Source organism: Sturnira hondurensis, unplaced genomic scaffold (genome assembly GCF_014824575.4).
Source record: "Sturnira hondurensis isolate 20B ecotype Veracruz unplaced genomic scaffold, ASM1482457v3 Scaffold0002840, whole genome shotgun sequence".
NCBI classification, from domain to species: domain Eukaryota; kingdom Metazoa; phylum Chordata; class Mammalia; order Chiroptera; family Phyllostomidae; genus Sturnira; species Sturnira hondurensis.
Genome location: NW_028075471.1, coordinates 17064586 through 17077175, shown reverse-complemented (window position 1 = coordinate 17077175; position 12590 = coordinate 17064586). Strand labels below are relative to the sequence as shown.

The window sequence follows — 12590 nt, the reverse complement described above, 5'->3', positions numbered from 1 at the left end:
ATATTTTATTTATTTATTTTTAGAGAGAGGGGAAGGGAAGGCAACCAAACATCAATGTGTGGTTGCCTCTCACATGGCACCCACTGGGGACCTGGCCTACAACCCAGGCATGTGCCCTGACTGGGAATCGAACCTCGACCCTTTGGTTCACAGCCTGCACTCAATCCACTGAGCTACACCAGCCAGGGTAATTGCATGGTATTATATAAAAACAACTACAGATATATCACACAGATAAAAATAGTCTGAACATGCAATTTAATGTTAGTTATTCATTTCACTTTTCATGTACATCAGATTACTGATATATTCTCAAATTTCTATAATTAAAGAGAAAAGTATGTGAGTTTTCAAAGATTTAGATCAACTATCAGTTCATCATTAAGCTTTCAAAATTATTTGACTTTTTAAAAATGTAAAAACACATTGATAAATATTAAGAGTATTAGTTATTCTTTTTAGCACTTTTGAATTTCATCTCCCAGGGTGTCCAACCCATGGCCCAGGATTACTATGAATGTGGCCAAACAAAATCATAAAGTTACTTGGCTTATCAAAGGCTATCAAAGGCTTTTTTGATTACGCTGGCCTTGTAATGCAGTCTGATATCAGGTATCATGATTCCCTCCCACTTTATTCTTCTTTCTCAAAATTGCTGCAGGTATTGGGGGTCATTTAGGTTTCCATATAAATTTTTGAGATGTATGTTCTATATCTTTGAAATATGTCATTGGTACTAAAAATATGAAACACTTCACGAATTTGCATGTCATCCTTGCTCAGGGGCCATGCTAATCTTCTCTGTATTCTTCCAATTTTAGTATATGTGCTGCCGAAGTGAGCACTTAATACTAGTAGTTTTAATCATCATCATCAAACAATATAAAACAATATCTAAAATAGTAAAACAACTTTCATCCATGATTGTCTTGCTATCATGGAATGATCATGAAATATACACTTATAGAATAATTGAATAATGAGAATAAATGAAAGGCAATATATATGAGACAGGGCAAAAATGTCCAAAATTTGATGAGGAAGAAGGTGGCATGAAAGAATAAAGTGTGGCATAATTTTTTAATGAAAAAATTTGTTTACTGTTGTTCAAGTACAGTTGTCTCCATTTCTCCCCCCATCCCCCACCTCATCTAACCCCACCTCCCACCCTCAATCCTACACTTTGGATTTGTCCATGTGTCCTTTATGCATGTTCCTTGATGACCCTTACCCTTTCCCCCCATTATCCCCATACCCCTCTCCTCTGGTTACTGTCAGTTTGTTCCTTATTTCAATGTCTGTGGTTATCATAACTCTTTAGCTCTTCCAGGGTCTGCTCAGAACATGAGACAATCAGTGCACTGGATTTCATGCCTAAGTGTCATGGACTTCTGTACTGTCAAGTCAAAAAGAAAGATTGTTGTCCTTCAGTGGGGAAGATAAGATTGCATAATAATAGCCACCAACATGTAAATAGTATTTATTATATTCTACCAATTGTCCTAAGCCCTTAACAGTTAGTAACCGTTCATTCCTAGAATGACACTATGAGATTAATACTATCATTAATCTCTATTTAATAAATGAGGAAAGTGCAGCAGAGTGGTTGGATAACATACTTAAAGTGAGGTAACTAAAAAGTGGCAGAGCTGGACATCAGACTCAACATTTTCGGGCTGTATTAAGAATCCCCAGGCCTGGCTGGTGTAGCTCAGTGGATTGAGTGTGGGCCTGTGAACCACACAATCACAGTTCGATTCCCAGTCAGGCCACATGCCTGGGTTGCAGGCCAGTTCCCAGCAGGGGACTCACAAGAAGCAACCATACGTTGATATTTCTCTCCTTCTCTCCTTCCTTTCCTCTCTAAAGACAAATAAATAAAATCTTTAAAAAAAGGTGTAATGTTTAAAAAAAGAATCCCCACTAATTTGCAAATATTACACTGTGGGGGTAAATAAGAAAAATAAAAAAAGAAAGACAGAAAGAAAAAACAAGAAAAATAGAAGGAAGACAGAGACAGACAGATGGAACAGAAAGGATTAGAGAGGGAGAGAGGAAGAAGAAAGAGAGAGAGTACTTAAGAAATGAGATTAGAAATTCATAGAATTCAGAAATGCTCTGCAGTTGTGCTGACCCTAAGAAGACCAGAGTGTGGCTGAAGTCAATTCAGTTTTGCTAGAATTTGGAGAAAGGTACTAGGAAAGCAAGTGTGAAAGGAGATGTACAAAAAAAAAAGTGATGACAACTGCATTGTAAATATGTGAAGGAAAACAGTTCAATGAAGGAAAGATGTCTATTTAGATCTAGAGAAAAATAAGTCAATATTATCTAATATTTTAAGCCTGTAGAGGCTATGGCAAGGCAGCAGTAGTAATCTAGTATGTTTCTGAATATAGGAGCTGAAGGCTAGCACAGATGGCTGCATGTTTTCAATTACTTTTGCTAAAGTTGTGTGCTCACCATTCAGTTCATCATTTACTTATCCACACCCTCTAGATTTTTGTTACTTATGGTATAGTCTGTAGAGCAGCAGCATGGTCATGACTTGGACCTTGTTAGAAATTCAGAGTCTCAGGCCCTATTCCAGAACTTCTGAGTCAGAAACTGCATTTTGGCAGCATGATTCAGTAGGCATATAAGATGTTAGGGACTGAGGGGGAGAGGGTCATAAGGTAAAGATGGTTTCTGTCTATACCCTTTACCATTGAATTCCCAGTGCCTAGTCCAGGTATTTATATATAACAAATGCTTGCCACACTTTTTCTTTTAATGAACAAATCGCCACTACTATTAGTCACACTTCAAGTCTGAAAACCAACCTTGGTTTCTTTCTTGACTACGTCAATTCATAGCTCTTCACTGCTAAAATCATGCAGACTTAGTGAATGTGTATCTCAGCTGGTGCTACTTAATATAATGCCATATTTTATTGGCTATCTTTCCATATGTATGGCATCTTTTCAACTAAAGTGAAACTTTCCTGATGGTGGTGATTATATATATTTCCTCTAAAGCAGCCTGTTAAATACCTGGGTATAGTCAAAGCTATCTAGAACATGCATACTCATGCAGGACAGCTCATAAGCAAACTAAAAAGACCTGTATACTGCAGGGTATAGCAACAAAATCTGAGCCTAGGTGCTAAGCTGACCTGGGGTGAATTCTGATTTACACTATTTCTTAGTGTTAAATGCATTAGATGTTTAAGCCTTCTGAGCTTTATAAGTTCCTGTTTTTAGGATGAAGATAATGGTACATTTCTTAGTACAAGGCTTCCATATACAGGGTACAACAAAGAGTTTTTCATCTGGAAAATATTACAATAACTAATAGTACAAGAATAAATTTTATATTTCATGTACTCAAAACTGTAAGCCTACTTTTGCCTCCCACCCTGTACACATATATAAAGTAGCAAATGCTACAACTCATTAATTACTCGTATTCTTTTACCTTTGGAGTGTGTACTCCAAGATATGAAATAATAATTCAGAAAGGTATTATTATACCATGAGTCAGAAAATAAAATTAAATATGTTTGTTTTGGCCAGGTAGAGGCAAGAAAAATAGGAAGCTGACAGTTTTTCTGATCATCTATTTTTATAGAGGGTTAAAATTAATAGCTCCAACAAGACTTCCTTTACTTTTATAGGAACTTGGTTTACAAACTGATGTACCTGCCAGTTTTCTTCAAGTGCTGGCCTTTGTTTTTTAAACACTTATATACAAAGGTTAAAGTCTGATGTTATGCACATGTAATATTAACCACCTTGGAAAAGTGGTATTTTGAAGAGGTATAGAAAAGGAGATAGTAGAATTTGAAATGAGCAAATTGAAAAAGGGCATGTCTCTAACTTTCCCATCATATAAAAGGACTACACTGTTATTCCAATAAAATATTTTAATATTTTTGTCTCTCAGAGCATCAATTAGTTAGAGACTCTTTGGAGTAGGTTATTTCCTCCACTGAAATGTAAATGAACACTTGAAAGTTGAGCTTTATCTAATCTTTTTGCAATAACTTTTATCAGTTAATCAGATCCACAATTGGTTGAGATACATACAGCCTCTGTGGTGAGAAGACTGGATTTGAAAAGGAAATATATAGAACCAGGTGAAGTACACTTAGTGTGTCTCAGCAAAAAGGTAACTTATTTTGGGCAGGTTATTTCTTCATCATGCAGGGTTCTCCCCACTTAACAGGATGTTTAATATCCTAGGCTTCTGTCCTCAATACGCCATTGATGTTCCCCAGTCATTATGGCATCCCAAAACCTCCTTTTGAGAACCACTGCTTGCTTCACCAAGAGAAAACACTGCCTCCAAAATTAGCCTTGTTTAATCCTGGCTGAGCAGCGCTGCTTGTTGGAGCATTGTCCAAGACACGAAAAAGTTGTGGGTTGGATCCCCAGTCAGGGCACATACCTAAGGTTGTGAGTTCAATTTCCCAGTCAGAACGTGTATGGTGTACAGTAGGCAACCGATTGATGTTTCTCTCTAGGTTTGATGTTTCTTTCTCTCTCTTCCTCTCCTTTCCTCTCTCTAAAATCAATAAAAACATTACCTCAGCTGAGGATAAACATTTTTTAAAATAAACCTTGATGATGATGGTGATGATGATGACGATGACGATGATGATGACGATGACGACGACGATGATTTTGTTTGGGTTAGCTCAGCAGCAGCTAGTGTGCCACTTAAATATCTCATCTACATGCAAATAGTTGAGTTAAGATGCAAATGAAATGCGTGTACATGTTCTGCTCTAAGCCTGATTTTCCTCCATTGCACTCAAGGCTGATCTGGTTCCTTCCATCCAACATCCAATGCCTTTCTCCCTGATCATGTTCCCTTTTTGCTATTCACATACTCACCTTCTAACTTATAACTAGGAGGAAGAGAAATGGAGAGGAGAAATAATGTTTCCTTTTTCAAATCATTGTCATGATGCACTATACCGTGCTTCACTAGCCATGGTGCATTTTCTCCCACCAGACTCTTTTAGAGTTCAAGATACTCTGAAAAGTGCTAGGATGAATTACTCTGTACACCAGCAAGCATTTTTCTTCATTGCATTCTTATTTACACATCCCTGGTTGCATTTAATTTTGATTGTCTAAGTGGGTTTTTAAGTTACATTAACTTTGTATTTGCATAGCACTTAGAAATTATGAGAGTCAAATGTTAAATGACTGAGCTTATAAGACTATATTACAGTGTTTCTCAAAGTGTGCTTTGTAAACCACTGGTTCCAGGGCTATGTAAACAGACATTACCTAAAAAAAATGATTCAAAGGTCAAATAAGTTTGGAGATGGTGGGAAAAATTACTTTAGTACATAACTTTACAGAGCCTTTACTGTGTGAATGTGGCAGGATCTCAGTGCTGGGGTGGGGAATGGGTTTAGTATTTCCTAAACATATTTATCCACGGAGGCAATGTTTTCAAAGATTACCAGAGCAATATACAAGAAACACATGATTCTAGTCTTCATGCCATTTACATGTTATGAACTGTTGAGTTGGTTCCAACTGCTGGCAACCCTATGAATGAGTATTTTCCACAACATCTTGCCCTCAACAATCCTGCTGAGCTCCTATAGGCCCGTGCCTGTGGCTTCTTTTATGGAGTCAATTCATCTCATACTGAAAATCTTCATCTTTTCCTGTTGCCTTCTGTTTGCCCCAGCATTTTTTCTTTTCCAAACAACCCTGCCTTCTCATGATATGCCTGAAGTAGGATAACTTCAGTTTTGTCATTTTTGCTGCCAGTCATGTTTTGGGCTTAATTTGATCTAGGACCCACTTGTTTGTTTGTTTGTTTGTTTGTTTGTTCTTGGTGGTCTGGGATATTAGTAGAGCTCTCTAACAGCGTATTTCAAATGAATCAATTTTTTTCTTCCCTGTACAGTTTTAGTATTTATACATAGTAATTGGAAATGTGAAGCTTTAGGTGATCTTAGTCTTGGTCTCTAATGACATGTTTACTCATGGTGACCTGCCCTAATTCTTCCATTGCTGCCCTTCTGAGTCTCAGCCTTCTGTTGATTTCTTCATTTTATATCATTCTGTGAAACAGAGTTCAATCATAGAAGCAGAACAACTAGAAGGTTTATATATTAAGGAATTTGTTATAAGAATTTAACATTATATAATTTTAGAAGCTGGTTAGTGTCTGTAAACTGTTTTTACTTCAGAGACTGGAGCTTCAAATTGCCAGAGTAGGTCTTCAAGAATTCAAGAATGCATACAAAGTGGAAGATGGCAAGGATAGGCTTAAACCCATGAGCTTAACCTAGAACCTATGTGTTTGAGTTGGAACCTGTGGGTTCTCACTACCTCCAATCCTGATGTGGCTGTCCTGCAGGAGAAGCTGGTGTGCTTCATCATGGAATGAAATACACAGACAGAGCCAGAGATGCAGAAGCTGAAGGAGGATGCAGGAAAAATGGAAAGTGCATGCCAGCTGCTGTCCACACTGAGAAAGTGAGCCAGCAGATAAGGAACAAAGTGCAGGAACTCCAACCTTTCTAGTGTAGAAGACAATATGGTTGCTACTAAACCTATGTCTGCCTAATCACACACACACACACACACACACACACATCTATATATATACATATATATACATATATATATATGTGTATGTGTGTGTATAATCTTTTGTGGTGCATGCTAACTGGAAATATACAAGGAAAGAAACTGTGGAAGATGTAGTTTATAAAGTCCCCTCACCCATCCTGGAGTTATGCAGTGTGCAACCCACTTACCCATGTGAGCCAGTCTGAGAATAGGAACTCAGGAACCACAGGATCATTCCCACCTCGATGATGACTGCAAAATACATGGTAATGTAACAAACTATTGTGTGACAGCTTGCTTGGAGATCCCAATCCTGCCACTTATTAGTATGTAATGAACATATTCATAATGATTTCGCTTTATTCCAGCTTTCTCAATAACAAAAAATCTTGGAGTACTCTTACTTTTTTTCTAATTCCAAATAAGATATATGAAAGAAAGGACAGCTTTTCTTCTTCTTATGTACTGTGCTACTAGAGGAGGTTTACAATTCAAGAAAAATGGTCTGGTGCTATGTATTTGTTAAAATGGCTAAGAAAATGATATTTTAAACCTAATTTGTGAAAGCATGAATTTCCCCTTTTGTTTTCTTCACTGTATTCTTTTCTCATATTCAACCATTACTTTTTAACCTCTACCCACTAAGATTTTATCATCTCTTCTTCAGAAAACCCATTTCCCCTTTAGAATTATACAAGATTAATAACTGTGTACTCCTAGAACACCATGAAATTAACTACATGGGGTCTGTGTGATTTTAACTTTATTAATTTTATGATTTATTGATATACTGATACTCTTTTCCAATTAGCTTCTTTGGCTTTTAAAAAATATTTTATCTTAGTTAACACAAAATAAAACAACTCACAATTTTATTTGTTTTATAGTTCTTTAAAGGATGCAAGGACATCATTTGTGAATGGTTGATCAAATGTTGGAATTTCTCTTTGTATCCTAAAGTCCTGTTGACTACATTGAACTCAAGTTATAGAGAGTCAAAAGAATGAAAGTATAGAGCATGGTTATATGTTCAGATAATCAAAACATATAGTGTTTTTATTTCTCTATAACTGATTATTAACAGCATTTGAGTACACTGTGTTGCAATACTTTGTTGCAGCACACTTTGTTGTACTCAAAATGAGTGTACTCATCTGCTGATGGTGGAAAAGAAACTTACAAATTAAAGTTAACTCAATTTCCTCCAGCTTCAAAGGCAGATTTTCAGGTTAAACACAATTCTCCCTTGTTTTCCCCCTGGGGAGAAAATCCAGTACCTTATAATCCTCTGACATTGCTGGTCTTCACTTAGGGAGAACATTTCCTGTTAGCCTTTGTGGATCACCTCTATCCCCACTATTTCTTCTCCCTAAATCAATAACCACTCCATTGCCTCTAGTATGTATTGTCTATGCAGCATCCACTAATAGCATCTCTTTTTGTGACCCAGAGCCTGTTCTTGTTTGCTTAGCCCTCTGTACTTCTCTCAAAATTAGAGAAGTTTGGGATTCTCACTAGCTGTCTTCAAGTCATATAACATTGTATTATGCAGAGACTGAAGTCTTTCCATGTAGTTTTTCCATCTGCTACTGACAATTAGATATTATGTAGGAAGCAGAGATTGTCTCTAAGTCTTGGAAATTACTAAGGTACTTGTAGGGACCTGGGAAAAGATTTATTCTTTTCTAATATTCCCCAGATTATCTGGTGACCTATTCTCCCAATCTTTCCAGGATTATTTAAAACAATAATGTACCAAGTTCCTTTTTTAATGAATATCCAGCATCTAAGTCATTGTCACATATCCCTTTAAAATTTCCTTCCTACTCACTTGTCAAAATTTAATTTCATTGAGTAATTAGTTTGAACACTACTTTTAAATAATTTTATATTCTTAACTAATATACAATTTATGATTTAAATGTAATCTCAATTCTTTGGTACTTATCATTAAAAAGTACCAAGAGTCTAATTCTCCTACAAACTTAAAATAAAGTAAAATTTGAATTTCAAAGAGAGCCACCCTTAGTTTGGGTTTCATCTGTTGTGCACCAGGGGATTTTGGAAGAAAGCTATCTCTGATGCCTGATTGATTGAAGGGATAGGGGTAAAGGAATTTTTAAAATTCTTTCTACTTTTGGTCGCAAAGGAAGAAATGGTACTGGACTTCCATCTCTTCATACATAGTTGTAAAATATGGCAGAATCAATGAGGAAGTTATTTTTAAGCATTATACAATAGTCAGGACAGTACTGTTATTCTTGAGAGCAGGGAAATGCAAATGATGAGCTACATATTTGCTTCAAGTATTGAGATTGAAGTAGAGTACCAAAGTCAACACTTTTTCTACCACAGTGCAAGTAGGTGGAACACAAGTAGAGTAGTAGGCTTGTTGAGCAAAAGAGGCAGAGGCAGGTGTTTGGGCTGTTAGAAAGTTGCTACAACTTTCAGTGCAGGATTCTGGAGAAGAAGGTTGCTACACAAAATAGAAAAAGACAGAGTTCACCACAAGTATTCTGGAATAAAGGCTGGATTCAATCATATATACACAGAATGAGACTTGAAATATCTTGTAGAAAGTACCTTCTGTGAGCACTGACTGTAGGTACCATGGTTCATATATCTCTAGAAGACACTCTGGTCCAATCAGAATGGAGATTTCTCACTGAGCACCCTGTTCATGTAGATGAGAACTACGAAAGAATATGCTTTGGACGTAATAATCAGATTCTTTAGCATTAACTACAGCATACAAATTAAAGAACTTATTAGATGTTAGAGCTCATCGAAGTTTAGTTTTAAGAAATAATACTGAATAATATAAAATAAAGTTTTATAATATTTTCATGCAGATCATTAAGAAAAAGCTGTTGACCTTGACTGAATTATTTTTACACCTTATAAAGCTGCTTTTACTGACTTAGATGTTGGCTGGCTTTGAACAAAGATATAAGAATAAACAGGTGAAGGACACTTCTTAGTATGCTCATTACAGAAATTTTTGGTTCCTCAGGATTATAGTATGCATTCTTAACTAGGTATAAATTTTGCTACACTTCATGCAAAATATAACTTTATAACTGTATAATTCTATTTATACATTCTCTTCTTTGAACTATTATTCTTAAATACTGTACATCAACAAATGTTAAAAATCTATCAGGCAGTGTGGGTGTATGTGTCTGTGTTTAAACATCAGCTGTATTTTAAAGTAATTAGAAAAAAATTTTTTTTAAAATGTTTGCCCCCATAGTTGCCATTTTGGGTTCTCCTCAATTCCTTCTTGTAGACCTGAAGTTTCATTTGGATTCATTCTTTTTTACCCCAAAGAAATTCCTTTATTATCTCTTGAAGTTCAGGTTTTGCTGATTACAAACTCTTCCAGCTTTTTTTTACCTAAAATTGTCTTTATTTTACTCTCATTTGTAAAGGATATATACCAGTATACTGAATATAGAATTCTTGATTGCCATTTTCTTTCCTTGATTGCTTTGTTCCTTCTTTCTTTCCTTTTCAATTTTGTTATCATTCCTATCATTTCCCCCCTCTTTTTATTGTATTAATTTCCATTTTTCTAGTCACTCTAATTTTTTCCCTTTGGTATTTTAGAAACTTAACTATAATGTGTGTAGATGTAGTTTTCTTTGTATTTTTTCCATTTAGGTTTTGAGGGATTATAAATCTGCAATTGATATTTTTCACTAAATTTGGACCATTTGGGCCCATTATTTCTCCAGATATTTTTCCATCCCCCTTCTATCTCTTCTCTCCCTGTAGCATTCCAATTGTGCATGTTAATCCACTTAATATTTTCACACAAGTCACAGAGGCTTTGATTATTGTTCACTTTAGATATACTTCCAGCTCCAGATTTTTATGTTACATTACATTTGGTTGTTTCTAATAGTACCTACTTCTTTGCAGATAATATCTACCCATCATTTATTATTCAATATCACCATATTTTCCTTTAGTTTCTTGATCATATTCATTATAGCTAGTTTAAAATCATTATCCAACATCTCCAACATCTGGATCTCCTATTGACTGCTAGCTTTCTTGGTTGGGTTACATTTTATTGATTCTTCAACTATTTAATATTTTTTTCATTGTGTACTGGACATTTTGGATAATGTATTGTAGACAGGTGAACTATATTGCATTTTTAAAGGGAGTTAACTTTTTTAACAAACAGTTAAATTTTTGATATATCCTTAGGATCCTTTCAGGTTTGGTTTATATTTTGTTGGGGTTAGGTCAATTTAACTAAGTATATTGTTATAATTCATGCAAAACGTAATAATTTTACAAAAGTTATGCTGTAAGAACATGCTGTATCCCTTATGGGATTAGCTGTAACCTTCCCCTGGGGAAGCTTGGGTTGCAAATACAAAATTTTCTTTTTCTTTTATTTAATTTTACCCCTAATACTTTAGGCCAATGTTTATTTACTCTATGTACATTTTTGTACCAAAACCATGAAATCCCCCAAACAACTTTTAAATTTAAAATATGTGATGGCATTTATTTGAAAAATAATTAGAGTAATTAATTAACTATACTATATAATATAGTAATTTCATTCTGCATCAAACTATATACTTTCATAGGAGTGGTATTCCATTTCCTATACCATTTCCATTTGGATCCAATTCACTAATCCTTCAGATAGCTTGATTGTACAAATTATAGTCCTCAAATCTAATAATCTGAGTTGGTGACTTCTTAATCACACAGTGATTAATATCACCTTACATTATACATGTAATTTCATTATTTTATAATTAATGGCAAGTGACAATGTGGTGATTTTGAGGATAGTAAAAGGGCTAATATTATAACATAATTATTTGTTTCTTAAAAAATCTCTAGCTTTAACAAGTTGATTTTATTTTAATAGAAATGAGAACATGAAACATATGATGTTCTTGCAAGCTCTTGTCTTGGCGAAGATTGCCTTTCCTTGAATAATTCGACTTTAGAGGTTTTATCTCTGGATCACATTTTAATTAGGAACTAGATATATTGATGTATGAGTCAAAATAAAGGAATGGGGTTATAAAATAAGAGTATATTCAAACTATCTTCACTTAGAAAACAAAAACAGAATTTATGAAGAAAACTTGAGTCTTGAGACCACATCCCTGGGTCTTCATTATTTAAATATATAAAATGAACATAATTTAGACAGCAAATTGTTTTTTAAAAATGTGTTTATTCTTCTTGGGTTCTAATCAGACTAGCCTGACTTCTCAGGCTGGACCCTAAATTTTGAGCTTTATTTTAGACCATTGATTGTCCCAGTCTATTCTGCCTGGGGTTCACCAGACTTGGTTTCTCTTTACTTCCTCTCATCAGCTATGGTTTATCTCATCCATTCCAAGTCCTAGGCCAGCTCAAAGGACTAGAATCTCGGTCTAAATCAGAATCCATCACCCAGNAATATATACAATGAACATAATTTAGACAGAAAATTGTCTTTTAAAAATGTGTTTATTCTTCTTGGGTTCTAATCAGACTAGCCTGACTTCTCAGGCTGGACCATAAATTTTGAGCTTTATTTTAGACCATTGATTGTCCCAGTCTATTCTGCCTGGGGTTCACCAGACTTGGTTTCTCTTTACTTCCTCTCATCAGCTATGGTTTATCTCATCCATTCCAAGTCCTAGGCCAGCTCAAAGGACTAGAATCTCGGTCTAAATCAGAATCCATCACCCAGCTAAAAAAATTTGTGGCCAAAGTACATCTCTAGGTGATTGAATAAATGGATTAAAGGTTGGCATTCATATAGAATACACTTACTGCAATGTCCAATAAAGGCACTAATGATACACAATTGATTCATGAAAAGGTACTTGGTGCCTGTTCTTGTCATCTTTATTGATGAAGGAGGTGAAAAAATTGAGTGATGCTTATTAACATGTACAGCTCTCTTAGACAATGATTGCAAAACAAAAACAGGAATAGAATTAAAAAGAAAAAAAGAAAAAATAATTAAAAATAAGTTGT

At 35.1% G+C, this 12590-nt stretch overlaps 1 non-coding gene across 1 annotated transcript; it reads right to left on the bottom strand.

Moving 5' to 3' along the window:
• Positions 1–738: 738 nt before the first annotated feature.
• On the bottom strand, positions 739–845 carry LOC118983719 (U6 spliceosomal RNA). The gene has a single exon (XR_005065777.1). It is a non-coding gene; the product is annotated as a U6 spliceosomal RNA (small nuclear RNA).
• Between the last annotated feature and the right edge of the window lie 11745 nt (positions 846–12590).